The sequence below is a fragment of the Aquarana catesbeiana genome, linkage group LG01 (assembly GCF_042186555.1).
Source record: "Aquarana catesbeiana isolate 2022-GZ linkage group LG01, ASM4218655v1, whole genome shotgun sequence".
In the NCBI taxonomy this organism is placed as follows: Eukaryota; Metazoa; Chordata; class Amphibia; order Anura; family Ranidae; genus Aquarana; species Aquarana catesbeiana.
Window position 1 is genome coordinate 973868209 of NC_133324.1, and position 14907 is coordinate 973883115.

Consider the following 14907-nt stretch of genomic DNA (forward strand, 5'->3'; position numbering starts at 1 on the left):
AGCGTCATCCTCCAGGGTGACCTGCTGCTGTACTTATCCAGCTGGTCAGTGGGAGCCTCTCTTCTGCTATAGCTACTGGTCTCTGAGTCTGACCCCTGACCGTGACACTCATGCTTTGGTCCATTATATTTATTCAATTTGAACCATGGCACGTTAGTCCAACTTCCACATGTCCACACTTAGGTTAAACATTTTGAGCTTGTCCGTGTTATGTTGAGTTTAAAGCGCGGTTCACCACGACATTACTGGTGCACTTCCATATGCCTCACACAGATTCCCTTCAGGTTCTTAAATGGAATGTGTCAGCACCAGGAGACCTTGACAAGTTAATTCCAGGCCCAAACAGTTTGATACATTTTTGGAAATCCAATTTTTAAAATGTACACTTTGGCAAATTTTTGCCGCAGCCGCGTTAGCTTGAATAGATCAGCCCCTCTGTGTCGGTGGGTGGGATAGAGAGGCAGGCGGTGTCAGGGATGTTCAAAGATTTTTACCACCTGATCCCCAACACAGCCTTATTAGAGCGAAGCATAGAGAGGAAAGGAGGGAGGCGCACCTTAGTGTAGTATTAGAATTTTATGTTTAATGTGCAAAATAAGGGCGGACCTCGGTCTAAGGAGGACAGGAAGCAAGGCTATGCCCTTCTACTGGCCTCTAACAAATTGTTCAGGTGCCAGCCATCCCCAGAGCATATCCAGAAGAACTCTGTGAGAAGGAGTTGTATGCTCCAAGTGCGTAGCCTTACTTCATGCCCTTCCTGTCCTCACTACACTGAGGTCCGCCCTCCCGGTGACCTCATTTCCCTTCGTGCGGTCCACGCTAGGCTGCCTGGATCCTCTCCACTTCCTGGTTTGGAATCAGCGTTATACACAGTTCCTGACACCATCTGGGCGCCTGGGAAAGCAGATTGCTGGCACCTCTCGAGGAGGACGTTTTACTACACAAATATGCCTTTGATTTCTGCTTTTATGTGTAAGTGCATTACTTTGCGCATTAAACATACAATTCTAAGCCCGGGTTCACACATGTGCGGTGCGAATTGAAGCTCAGGTTTCACTGTGAAGATAAAAATCTGTTGTTCAGAGGTTCCTCTGCGTTTTAGCTGCGGATCAGTGATCAGGGAGAGGGGGGGAGAGGGGGGAGTGTAGTGAGGAGAAAGGAGAGAATTCATGCTCAGAACGGAATGCATCTGCGACTTAGATGCATTTTCATAGAAGATAATGGGCTTGTAATTCGCACCGCAATGCCCAGAAAACGCACACTTTTTTGTGCAATGCGCAGTGCGAATGCAACGCACATATGTGAACAAGATACATTCAAATGAATGTATTTTAAAATGTTCTGCGAATTGGATGCGGTGTCAGCCGCATCTAATTCGCATAGGTGTGAACGGGGGCTTATACTACACTTGGGTACACCTCCCTCCTTTCCTCTCTTTAAATTCTCACAGAGTTCTTCTGGATACGCTCTGGAGATGGCTGGCACCTGAACAATTTGTTAAACACCTAAGTCGGCATGGACTACATCCACCATACTAAGGACTAATACCACCCACATATATAGATATATCAGTTTTGAACTAACTGTGGAGACCCATCATTGTCGTGTGCTGGGTGACTTTCTTCTTTTAATATTAGAGCGAAGCACTTACAGGGCATCAAGAAGAGAAAATGTGGGCAGCTCAGTTGTATGTTATTAGAGGAGGACCACGTGGTACAGAAGCCCCTGTGATGCTTCAACAAATCCTGGAAAATATTTGCTACCAGGACTTCTGTTCTCAATAAAATGTTAGAAATACGTTTCATTGGTTTCTTTTTCTGGCCATCTGATCTGAGCTCTAGAATGGTTTTGAGCACTTACCATTTACCAAGCATAACACTCTGCAATATGAAATGTTAGCAACCGTATATAGCTGCCCCTCCCCCCCCCACAGTGGGGGAATGCCAGGGCTCTGTCTGTCCACTGTAGCGACCATGGTAATTCCGCCACTGTTTACAGTAAGTCTACTGCCGGTACATCATGAGGACGTGAAGGATACTCACTCTGTTGTGTTCCACTGAGTCCTTTCAACTTCTTCAGTCCATGTAATGTTCTGCTGTAATCCAACCCAGAACTCTGCGTTCTGACTCTGCATGTGACACTGAAACACATCATTAAATAATAATCTTTTTTGAGTATTATTAGAAAATTGACTCCCATCCTCGAATGGAATTGGTGACAAGGTAGAAACCACGGGGAGCTCAGAGCTCAGGTACTGTACAAAGCACAGGGTATCAGATGGTGTGTAGTTTCCCATAAGTCAGCTATTGTGGAAATAGATTGGGGTGCAGTTTAGTGTGAACAGGATAGGACACGATCAGTGTTTATTGTGAATGGAGGGGAGAAAAGCCACTGCAAACAGTGAGGAGAGAGAGCTGCCAGAGAGCATCGTGCAGGGGGTGGAGGGAGAGCTGCAGGAGAGTACAGTGCAGGAGGTGGTGGGAGAGCTGCATGGAGGTATACTGCTGTTCCTTTTTTATTTTTGTGATATGTTCTTATATACATTTATGTATAGCAATAATTAAGGCCTCATGGCAGAAACGTGTTGGATTTTTTGACTGCTATTCACATGCTATAATAAAATTATGTTTTTAGCCCACTTCCATGGCACCAGCCTTTCTCCCTTTAGTGCAGGAGGTGGGGGGACAGCTGCAGGATAGGGATGGGTGAACAGTTTGGCCTTTGTTTGTTCGGATGTTCGGCGAACACCGAACAATATGCAGTGTTCGGGGCAAATTCGAAAGCAAATTCGAAAGCCGCAAGAACACCGTTAGTCTATGGGACACTAACAAGAAAAATCATAGGTGCTCATTTTAAAGGCTTATATGCATGTTATTGTCATAAAAAGTGTTTGGGGACCTGGGTCCTGCTCCAGGGGACATGTATCAATGCAAAAAAAATTTTTTAAATCGGCCATTTTTTCGGGAGCAGCGATTTTTTAATGCTTAAAGTGAAACAATAAAAATGAAATATTACTTTAAATTTCATGCCTGGAGGGTGTCTATAGTATGCCTGTAAAGTGGTGCATTTTTCCTGTGTTTAGAACATGGGGGGGCATGGGTCCCCCCAGTCCATTACCAGGCCCTTTGGGTCTGGTATGAATATTAAGGGGAACCCCGAACCAAAAATAAAAAAAATTGTGTGGGAGTCCCCCAAAATCCATACCAGGCCCTTCAGGTCTGGTATGGAAATTAGGGGAAACCCTGCGCCAAATTTAAAAAAAAATGGCGTAGGGGTCCCCCAAAATCCATACCAGACCCTTATCCGAGCACGCAACCTGGCAGGCCACAGGAAAAAAGGGGGGATGAAAGAGCAACCCCCCTCCTGAACCATACCAGGCCACATGCCCTCAACATGGGGAGGGTGCTTTGGAGTAGCCTCCCAAAGCACCTTGTCCCCATGTTTATGGGGAGAAGGGCCTCATCCCCACAACCCTTGCCAGGTGGTTGTGGGGGTATGTGGGAGTGGGGCTTATTGGAATCTGGAAGCCCCCTTTAACAAGGGGACCACCAGATCCCAGCCCCCCCCATGTGAATTGGTAATGGGTACATTGTACTTCTACCATTTCACAAAAAAAGTGTCAAAAATGGTAAAAAAGACAAGAGACAGCTTGGGACAAGTCCTTTATTAAAAAATAAAAATGTCCAGCGATGTAAATTCATGCCACCCGACGGACCAAAAAAAAAAAAACAACCTGCAACCGTTCCGCCTCCATGGGAGGCTCCCACCGAATGACGCTTCTTCTGGGTGACAGTTCTTATATAGCTGAGGGCGGGGCCACCTGGTGACATAAACGGGTGACCCTGCCCCCCTCTGATATGACGGGAAGACACGGTTGTGGGGATGAGGCCCTTGTCCCCATCAACATGGGGAAAAGGTGCTTGGGGGGGCTACTCCAAAGCACCCTCCCCATGTTGAGGGCACGTGGCCTGGAACGGCCTGGTAAGGTTCAGGAGGGGGGGCCCTCACCCCCCTCTTTTTCTGCAGCCTGCGAGGTTGCGTGCTTGGATAAGTGTCTGGTATAGATTTTTGGGGGAACCCCTACAGCATTTAAAAAAAAAATTGGAGCAGGGGTTCCCTTAATTTCCATATCAGACCCGAAGGGCCTGATATGGATTTTAGGGGGACCCCCACGCAATTTTTTTTAAATTTTGGTTTGGGGTTCCCCTTAATATTCATAAGAGACCCAAAGGGCCTGGTAATGGACTGGGGGGGAACCCATGCCCTTTTTTCAATGAGTTTTACCTATATTGCTGAGACCCGACAATACATTATAGCCGCGATTAGTTTTAAATGACAATTTTTCCTTTAGAAATGTAATTTTGCTGTGGGACTGTTCTAAACACGGGAAACATGCACCACTTTACAGGCGTATTATAGACACCCCTCAGGCACGATATTTAAAGGAATATTTCATTTTTATTGTTTCACTTTAAGCATTAAAAAATCACTGCTCCTGAAAAAAACGTCCGTTTTTAAAACTTTTTTTTTTGCATTGATACATGTCCCCTGGGGCAGAACCCGGGTCCCCAAACACTTTTTATGGCAATAACTTGCATACAAGACTTAAGAATGAGCACTTCTGATTTTTCATGTTCGTGTCCCATAGACTTTAATGGTGTTTATGTGTTCTTCCAATTTTTTTGCCTGTTCTGTATGTTCTGGTGCGAACCGAACCAGGGGATGAGTAACCTGAGGACAGTATAGTGCAGGAGCTGTCAGATAGCATAGTGCAGGAGGAGGGGAAAAGCTGCAGGAGAGTATACTGTATGAGGTGGAAGAGAGCTGGAGGGAAGTATACTGAAGGAGGTGGGGGAGAACTGCAGGAAAGCATAGTGCAAAAGGTGGGGGGAGAGCTGCAGGAAAGTATTTTACAGAATGTTGCGGAGGAGCTGCAGGAGAGCATAGTGCAGGAGGTGAGGAGAGAGCTACAGGAGAGCATAGTGCAGGAGGTGAGGAGAGAGCTACAGGAGAGCATAGTGCAGGAGGTGAGGAGAGAGCTACAGGAGAGCATAGTGCAGGAGGTGGGAGGAAGAGCTGCAGGAGAGCATAGTGCAGAAGATGGGGAAGAGCTGCCAGAGAACATAATGCAGACAGTGGAGGAGTGTAAATGAGTGTTCAGGAATTTTTTGCACCCTCCTGATTAGCATATAGGATAAATTGGAAGATATGGAATATTATTATATTGAAAATAGGGAATATTGCATAGTGAAAGGCTGGACTGTTATATTATGTTTGTTGTTATTATACTCTTTCCTGTACAATATTCATGAGTCCTGCCCAGCCCAGAATCCTCTCTGGGGACAATACACCATTACATTGACCGATAGGAAGACTGAATTACCTTCAGTATGGAGTCTTTACTCCTCACAGTGGCCAGCACAGATCCGTTCTCCACACAGAATCGTTCGCTATCCTCTCTGGTTTTCTTATCAGTGGAGATGAAATAACATTTCTGATTGACTAATGTCCATTCCGGGGGACACTCAGTGGACTGATCTGGGGTACAATAAAAGAGAATACATATAATAGAGGAAGGCGGGTTGCTATCAGAGATGGTTGCTTGTAGGTCAGCTTATTTATTATTATCATCAGTAATCACATCAGAACTCCATCCATCAGGTGTGTTGGAGAATCTGTGACTAGATCTCCACTCTAAAATAAATATTCCAACTTTGTTTCTTCCAGAAAGAAATAATCTTTGTGTAAGCCAACAGACCTGCTGCTGATATGGCTCCTCTCAGACATGTAACTCTCTGATTGGCATCTTGCAGCATCTGGGTCAGGTTCCTTTGGGTCTCCAGACTTCTGCTCAGCTTCTGTCTCAGCTCATCATCTGACATACTGTCTGCAGCTGAAATATATGGAAGATCCAGAGGATTATGTGGATTTCTCCAATACTCTACTATGATGATGGCAGTAAACAAGTGGCTGAGGAGCTGGTATAGTAAGGAGGGGTTTGGGTTCCTGGAAGACTGGGCCGACTTCTCATTCGATAACCAGTACTATACAAGGGACCGACTGCACCTAAATGAGGAGGGTGCAGATCAGCTGGGAATGAAGATGGCCAAAAAGTTAGAGGGATTTTTAAACTAGGTGATGGGGGGGGGGTCCAGAGGTAGAGATAGTCAGTGTGGAACATATTCCAGACGGTAGTATTGGGGGAATTAGTGGTAGGTTGACCAAAGCACATAAACCCAACGTAAGTATAGTAGCAAGTCCTAGTTGCAATCTTGGAATACCCAATAAGAGGATAATATCCGGTCTAAACTACGTGGCATGTTCACCAATGCCAGGAGCCTGGCGGACAAGATGGGTGAACTAGAGATACTGTTGTACGAGGAGGATTTGGATTTTGTGGGAATTTCAGAGATTTCAGAGAGGCTAAAAATGGGGGAGGGGTATGCCTATATATCAAGAATAACGTACAAGTAAATGTGAGAGATGACATCACTAAGGGAGCTAGAGAGGAGGTGGAATCCTTATGGGTAGAGCTCCAAAGGGATGAAGCTAAGGGGAAAATTCTGCTAACAAAGCAAACAGAATATTGGCATTAAAAAGGGGATCAACTCCAGAGATAAAACGATAATTCTCCCACTCTACAAGACTCTGGTCTGACCGTACCTGGAGTATGCTGTCCAGTTCTGGGCACCAGTCCTCAGGAAGGATGTACTGGAAATGGAGGGAGTACAAAGAAGGGCAACAAAGCTAATAAAGGGTCTGGAGGATCTTAGTTATGAGGAAAGGTTGCGAGCACTGAACTTATTCTCTCTGGAGAAGAGACGCTTGAGAGGGGATATGATTTCAATATACAAATACCGTACTGGTGACCCCACAATAGGGCCATTTATTAAAATTAGAAGAAAAGAGGTTTAACCTTAAACTACGTAGAGGGTTCTTTACTGTAAGAGCGGCGGGGAGCATTGATAGCTTCAAGAAACTATTAGATAAGCACCTGAACGACCACAACATACAGGGATATACAATGTAATACTGACACATAATCACACATGGGTTGGACTTGAGTCTTCTTTCAACCTCACCTACTATGTAACTATGATGATGGTGACATATCACATGGGTCCTCCTGGCTCTTGTGGTAGTCCCCCTCATCTAGTTTAGCTTTCATCTGAACAGTTATCACAGCTGGGGAGGGGGTGGGGTGAAGACACATCCATCTCAGGTGAACACAATGGCCGCATCATGAAAATGATGTCACCCACATACTGTAAGTAGAATGAGAAAAGAATTGTAGGGGCACTTTTGGACTTACCTAGCCATGCCGAGACACAGAGCAAAGTAATACTAGTCAGGAAGAGGAGGCCAAATATGTACGGAGAATTCCAGAAATGATGACCTGGGAGGACAGAGAAAAGGCACACCCAGTGATCTGATCCATCCATTTAGGTACCTCTGACCCCCTTACATTACACAGCCCCCTGCACCTCTGATCCCCCTTACAATACACCCCCCTGCACCTCTGACCCCCCTTACATTACACAGCCACCTGCACCTCTGACCCCCCCTTACAATACACCCCCCTGCACCTCTGACACCCCTTACATTACACAACTCCCTGCACCTCTGACCCCCTTACATTAGACAACCCCCTGCACCTCTGACCCCCTTATATTACAGATCCTGCTGCACCTCTGACCCCCCTTACATTACACAGCCACCTGCACCTCTGACCCCCCCTTACAATACACCCCCCTACACCTCTGACACCCCTTACATTACATAACTCCCTTCACCTCTGACCCCCTTACATTACACAACACCCAGCACCTCTGACCCCCTTATATTACACAGCCCCTGCACCTCTGACCCCCTTACATTACACAGTCCCCTGCACCTCTGCCCCCCCCCCTACATTACATAGCCCCCCGCACCTCTAACCCCCCTTACATTACACAACTCTCTGCATCTCTGGCCCCCTTACATTACAAAAGCTACCTGAACCTCTGACACCCCTTATATTACACAGCCCCTGCACTTCTGACCCACCCTTACATTACACAACCCCCTGCTTCTCTGACCCCCTTATATTACACAGCCCCCTGCACCTCTAACCTGCCTTACATTGCATATCCCCCTGCACCTCTGCCCCTTTACATTACACAGCCCATGCACCTCTGCCCCCCTTTACATAGCTCCCTTTACATTACACAGCCTCCTGCACATTACACAATCCCCTTCATATTACACAGTCCTCAGTCTTCTTTACATTACATGGCCCCTTGCAGCTATTCACCCTCCTTCACATTAAACATCCCCCTCAATTCTGCCCCTTCTTACTTTACTCGGGCACGCAAAGCAGGAGGTAATTCTTCTCACTACACATATCTCTGGGCATAAAGGAAATGCCAGATGCACATTAGTATTGAGGTGTGTGCATGTTAGCATTCACATGCACAAACATTAACATGCATGCTCGGCACTGGTATTGTCACCCAGTGGCATACATAACCTGAAGCACTGAAGAAGGATGTTGCTGAGAGGTCTCCAGCTAGTCCTTGTTAACCTGAGACCTGACCTATTGATTCTTCTTTACTATGCATGCCCTGGCTTGCCTCCTGACCTGCTTGTGGACTTTTGCCTTGTACCTTGCTTGCCTGGCTGCTACTGACCCCAACTTTTTTCCTGGGCTCTTTCTCCTGATTCGGTGCTATGCTGCCTGGCTGTCCCTAACCACAGTTTGTGGCAAAATTTTGCCTCTGTCTCATGATATGGTACCACATTGTTCCTAAGCCTGGTGCCTGCTCTGTGATCCTCAGCTTTCTGATCTGTGCTCCTCAGCTTCCTGCTTTTTGCTACTCAGATTCTTGCTCTGTGATCCTCAGCTTCCTGCTCTGTGCTCCTCAGTAAGGATGAGCTCCGGCGTGTTCACACACTCCACGTGCAGAGCCCGCCAGGAAGTCGGCACGTCGCTGCGCTAATCACAGGCAGTGAGACATTTTCCCGATGTGTGGCTGCAGACTTCCTGGCAGGCTTGGCACGTGGAGTGTGCGAACACGCTGGAGCTCATCCTTACTCCTCAGCTTCTTGCTCTGTGATCCTCAGCTTCCTGCTCTGTGCTTCTCAACTTCCTGCTCTGTGATCCTCAGCTCCCTGCTCTGTGATCCTCAGCTTCCTGCTGTGTGATCCTCAGCTTCCTGCTCTGTGATCCTCAGCTCCCTGCTCTGTGATCCTCAGCTTCCTGCTCTGTAATCCTCAGCTCCCTGCTCTGTGATCCTCAGCTCCCTGCTCTGTGATCCTCAGCTCCCTGCTCTGTGCTCCTCAGCTCCCTGCTCTGTGATCCTCGGCTTCCTGCTCTGAGATTCTCGGCTCCCTGCTCTGTGATCCTCAGCTTCCTGCTCTGTGATCCTCAGCTCCCTGCTCTGTGTTCCTCAGCTTCCTGCTCTGTGCTCCTCAGCTCCCTGCTCTGTGATCCTCAGATTCCTGCTCTGTGATCCTCAGCTCCCTGTTCTGTGATCCTCAGCTCCCTGCTCTGTGATCCTCAGCTCCCTGCTCTGTGATCCTCAGCTCCCTGCTCTGTGTTCCTCAGCTTCCTGCTCTGTGATCCTCAGCTCCCTGCTCTGTGATCTTCAGCTCCCTGCTCTGTGATCTTCAGCTCCCTGCTCTGTGATCCTCAGCTTCCTGCTCTGAGATCCTCAGCTCGCTCTGTGCTCCTCAGCTTCCTGCTTTGTGATCCTCAGCTTCCTGCTCTGTGCTCCTCAGCTTCCTGCTCTGTGCCCCTCAGCTTCCTGCTCTGTGCCCCTCAGCTTCCTGCTCTGTGATCCTCAGCTTCCAGCTCTGTGATCCTCGGCTCCCTGCTGTGTGATCCTCGGCTTCTTGCTCTGTGATCCTCGGCTCCCTGCTCTGTGCTCCTCAGCTTCCTGCTCTGTGCTCCTCAGCTTCCTGCTCTGTGATCCTCAGCTCCCTGCTGTGTGATCCTCGGCTTCTTGCTCTGTGATCCTCGGCTCCCTGCTCTGTGCTCCTCAGCTTCCTGCTCTTTGATCCTTATCTCCCTGCTCTGTGCTCCTCAGCTTCCTGCTCTGTGCTCCTCAGCTTCCTGCTCTGTGCTCCTCAGCTCCCTGCTCTCTGATCCTCAGCTCCCTGCTGTGTGATCCTCGGCTTCTTGCTCTGTGCTCCTCATCTTCCTGCTCTGTGCTCCTCAGCTTCCTGCTCTGTGCTCCTCAGCTTCCTGCTCTGTGATCCTCAGCTTCCAGCTCTGTGATCCTCAGCTCCCTGGTGTGTGATCCTCGGCTTCTTGCTCTGTGATCCTCAGCTCCCTGCTCTGTGTTCCTGCAGCTTCCTGCTCTGCAGTCTTGCTGCAACATAGATCCAGTACAGCTTGCAAATATGCCACTCTGTCCCCTCACACTTTCTGTCACCACTTCCAGGAGTGTCAGGCAGAAGGTGTGAGAGGAGCCTCCTCATCTACTTGGTCTAGCGCCAGCTACATGATACTCTTCTTCTGTTCTGTCTCACTCCCCCACCCCCTGTACTTGATGAATATTCCCAACTATAAAAAATGATAGCCAATGACTAGGGATGAGCTTCGAGTTCGAGTCGAACTCATGTTCGACTCGAACATTGGCTGTTCGCAAGTTCACCGAACAGCGAACAATTTGGGGTGTTCGTGGCAAATTCGAATGCCGCGGAACACCCTTTAAAAGTCTATGGGAGAAATCAAAAGTGCTAATTTTAAAGGCTAATATGCAAGTTATTGTCATAAAAAGTGTTTGGGGACCTGGGTCCTGCCCCAGGGGACATGGATCAATGCAAAAAAAAGTTTTAAAAACGGCCGTTTTTTCAGGAGCAGTGATTTTAATAATACTTAAAGTCAATCAATAAAAGTGTAATATCCCTTTAAATTTCGTACCTGGGGGGTGTCTATAGTGTGCCTGTAAAGGGGCGCATGTTTCCTGTGTTTAGAACAGTCTGACAGCAAAATGACATTTTGAAGGAAAAAACTCATTTAAAACTACCCGCGGCTATTGCATTGCCGACAATACACATAGAAGTTCATTGATAAAAACGGCATGGGAATTCCCCAAAGGGGAACCCCGAACCAAAATTAAAAAAAAAAAATGACGTGGGGGTCCCCCTAAATTCCATACCAGGCCCTTCAGGTCTGGTATGGATATTAAGGGGAACCCCGGCCAAAATTAAAAAAAAAAAATGACGTGGGGTTCCCCCTAAATTCCATACCAGACCCTTCAGGTCTGGTATGGATTTTAAGGGGAACCCCGCGCCAAAAAAAAAAAAAAAACGGCGTGGGGTCCCCCCAAAAATCCATACCAGACCCTTATCCGAGCACGCAACCTGGCAGGCCGCAGGAAAAGAGGGGGGGACAAGAGTGCGGCCCCCCCTCCCTCCTGAACCGTACCAGGCCACATGCCCTCAACATTGGGAGGGTGCTTTGGGGTAGCCCCCCAAAACACCTTGTCCCCATGTTGATGAGGACAAGGGCCTCATCCCCACAACCCTGGCCGGTGGTTGTGGGGGTCTGCGGGCGGGGGGCTTATCGGAATCTGGAAGCGCCCTTTAACAAGGTGACCCCCAGATCCCGCCCCCCCCTGTGTGAAATGGTAAGGGGGTACATAAGTACCCCTACCATTTCACGAAAAAAGTGTCAAAAATGTTAAAAATGACAAGAGACAGTTTTTGACAATTCCTTTATTTAAATGCTTCTTCTTTCTTCTATCTTGCTTCATCTTCTGGTTCTTCTGGCTCTTCTGGTTCTTCTGGTTCTTCCTCCGGCGTTCTCGTCCAGCATCTCCTCCGCGGCGTCTTCTGTCTTCTTCTCCTCGGGCCGCTCCGCACCCATGGCATGGGGGGGAGGCTCCCGCTCTTCTCTTCTTCTTTTCTTCTTTTCTTCTTTTCTTCTCTTCTTCTTCATTTTCTTCTCCGGGCCGCTCCGCAATCCATGCTGGCATGGAGGGAGGCTCCCGCTGTGTGACGGCGCTCCTCGTCTGACAGTTCTTAAATAACGGGGGGGCGGGGCCACCCGGTGACCCCGCCCCCCTCTGACGCACGGTGACTTGACGGGACTTCCCTGTGGCATTCCCCGTGACGTCACAGGGGAGTCCCGTCAAGTCACCGTGCGTCAGAGGGGGGCGGGGTCACCGGGTGGCCCCGCCCCCCCGTTATTTAAGAACTGTCAGACGAGGAGCGCCGTCACACAGCGGGAGCCTCCCTCCATGCCAGCATGGATTGCGGAGCGGCCCGGAGAAGAAAATGAAGAAGAAGAGAAGAAAAGAAGAAAAGAAGAAGAGAAGAAGAGAAGAGCGGGAGCCTCCCCCCCATGCCATGGGTGCGGAGCGGCCCGAGGAGAAGAAGACAGAAGACGCCGCGGAGGAGATGCTGGACGAGAACGCCAGAGGAAGAACCAGAAGAACCAGAAGAACCAGAAGATGAAGCAAGATAGAAGAAAGAAGAAGCATTTAAATAAAGGAATTGTCAAAAACTGTCTCTTGTCATTTTTAACATTTTTGACACTTTTTTCGTGAAATGGTAGGGGTACTTATGTACCCCCTTACCATTTCACACAGGGGGGGGGCCGGGATCTGGGGGTCACCTTGTTAAAGGGGGCTTCCAGATTCCGATAAGCCCCCCGCCCGCAGACCCCCACAACCACCGGCCAGGGTTGTGGGGATGAGGCCCTTGTCCTCATCAACATGGGGACAAGGTGTTTTGGGGGGCTACCCCAAAGCACCCTCCCAATGTTGAGGGCATGTGGCCTGGTACGGTTCAGGAGGGAGGGGGGCCGCACTCTCGTCCCCCCCTCTTTTCCTGCGGCCTGCCAGGTTGCGTGCTCGGATAAGGGTCTGGTATGGATTTTTGGGGGGACCCCACGCCGTTTTTTTTTTTTTTTTTTGGCGCGGGGTTCCCCTTAAAATCCATACCAGACCTGAAGGGTCTGGTATGGAATTTAGGGGGAACCCCACGTCATTTTTTTTTTTAAATTTTGGCCGGGGTTCCCCTTAATATCCATACCAGACCTGAAGGGCCTGATATGGAATTTAGGGGGACCCCCACGTCATTTTTTTTTTTTAATTTTGGTTCGGGGTTCCCCTTTGGGGAATTCCCATGCCGTTTTTATCAATGAACTTCTATGTGTATTGTCGGCAATGCAATAGCCGCGGGTAGTTTTAAATGAGTTTTTTCCTTCAAAATGTCATTTTGCTGTCAGACTGTTCTAAACACAGGAAACATGCGCCCCTTTACAGGCACACTATAGACACCCCCCAGGTACGAAATTTAAAGGGATATTACACTTTTATTGTTTGACTTTAAGCATTATTAAAATCACTGCTCCTGAAAAAACGGCCGTTTTTAAAACTTTTTTTTGCATTGATCCATGTCCCCTGGGGCAGGACCCAGGTCCCCAAACACTTTTTATGACAATAACTTGCATATAAGCCTTGAAAATTAGCACTTTTGATTATTCATGTTCGTGTCCCATAGACTTTAACGGTGTTCGCATGTTCGAACGAACTTTTTTCCTGTTCGCATGTTCTGGTGCGAACCGAACAGGGGGGTGTTCGGCTCATCCCTACCAATGACTAATGTGTGAGGCTTGGTTCATACTTAGGTACTGGTGTGTCCAAGAGCAACCATGTTTCTGTGTGTTTTTTGTGTGCATTACCGCACATCACATGTAGGGCAGTCCATTCATTTCAATTGGATGCCCTATGTCTGAGAAATGCAGAAAAGAAGTCTCTGACTCCTTCCAAAAAATGCTCTGCACCAAATCACACAGTGCTGCTATACCATCTGGTTTGGAGTGTGTGCAAGAAAGAGAGCATGCTTGGAGATGCATAGAGGTGCCATTAACAAATAACGTTATCGTTGAACATCTGCTAAAAGGCACCTAACCTAAATACAGCACCTGTAGATGCTCCTGTTATAAAAAAAGTCAGGTAGGTTGATTTACTATTGGCAAATATACTGTGCACTGCAAGTGAATTTGCTCCAGATGTCAGAGGAGCTCTAAAGTGAGGAGAAGCTCTGCTGATTCCTTTTATCCAATCATAAATCAATATGCTGTTTTTTTATTTTCCTTGCATGTGATTGAGTATTCTTTGCAAAGTGAAGCATTACCACATACTTACCTTTACTAGGTTTTCATAATTACCTTTACTAAGCTCTGGGGCAAGTACAATTGCAGTGCACAGTATATTTGCCTTTTGTAAATCAAACCCACAGTGTTTATAAACATTGTTCTGTCAGGAGATAGAGATATACAAAGTAACATTGTTTGTAAACATTGATCAGACGAGAGATACAAAGTAACATTATTTATAAACATTGATCAGACAGGAGATAGAGAGATACAAAGTAACATTATGTATAAACATTGATCAGAGGGGAGATAGAGAGATACAAAGTAACATTATGTATAAACATTGATCAGAGGGGAGATAGAGAGATACATTGGGGGTTATTTACGAAAGACAAATCCACTTTGCACTGCAAGCGAACTTGAAAGTGCAGTCACTCTAAATCTAAGGGGTAGATCTGAAATGAGTGGAAGCTCTGCTGATTTTATCATCCAATCATGTGCAAGCTTTCACACTGAGGCATGCGGGCACTTTACCGTGATTTTAGCGGCACTAGTGGGGCGATTTTAACCCCCTGCTAGCGTCCGAAAAAGGGTTAAAACCGCCCGCAAAATGCCGCTGCAGCGGCGCTTTGCGGGTGGGTTTGCAGCGCTGCCCCATTGTTTTCAATGGGAAGGTGCACTTTAGGAGCGGTAAATACACCGATCCTACAGCGCTCCAAAGATGCGGCTTGCAGGACTTTTTAAACCGCCCTGCAAGCGCACCGCTCCAGTGTGAAAGCCCTCGGGGCTTTCACATTGGAGGGCATTGAGCAGCT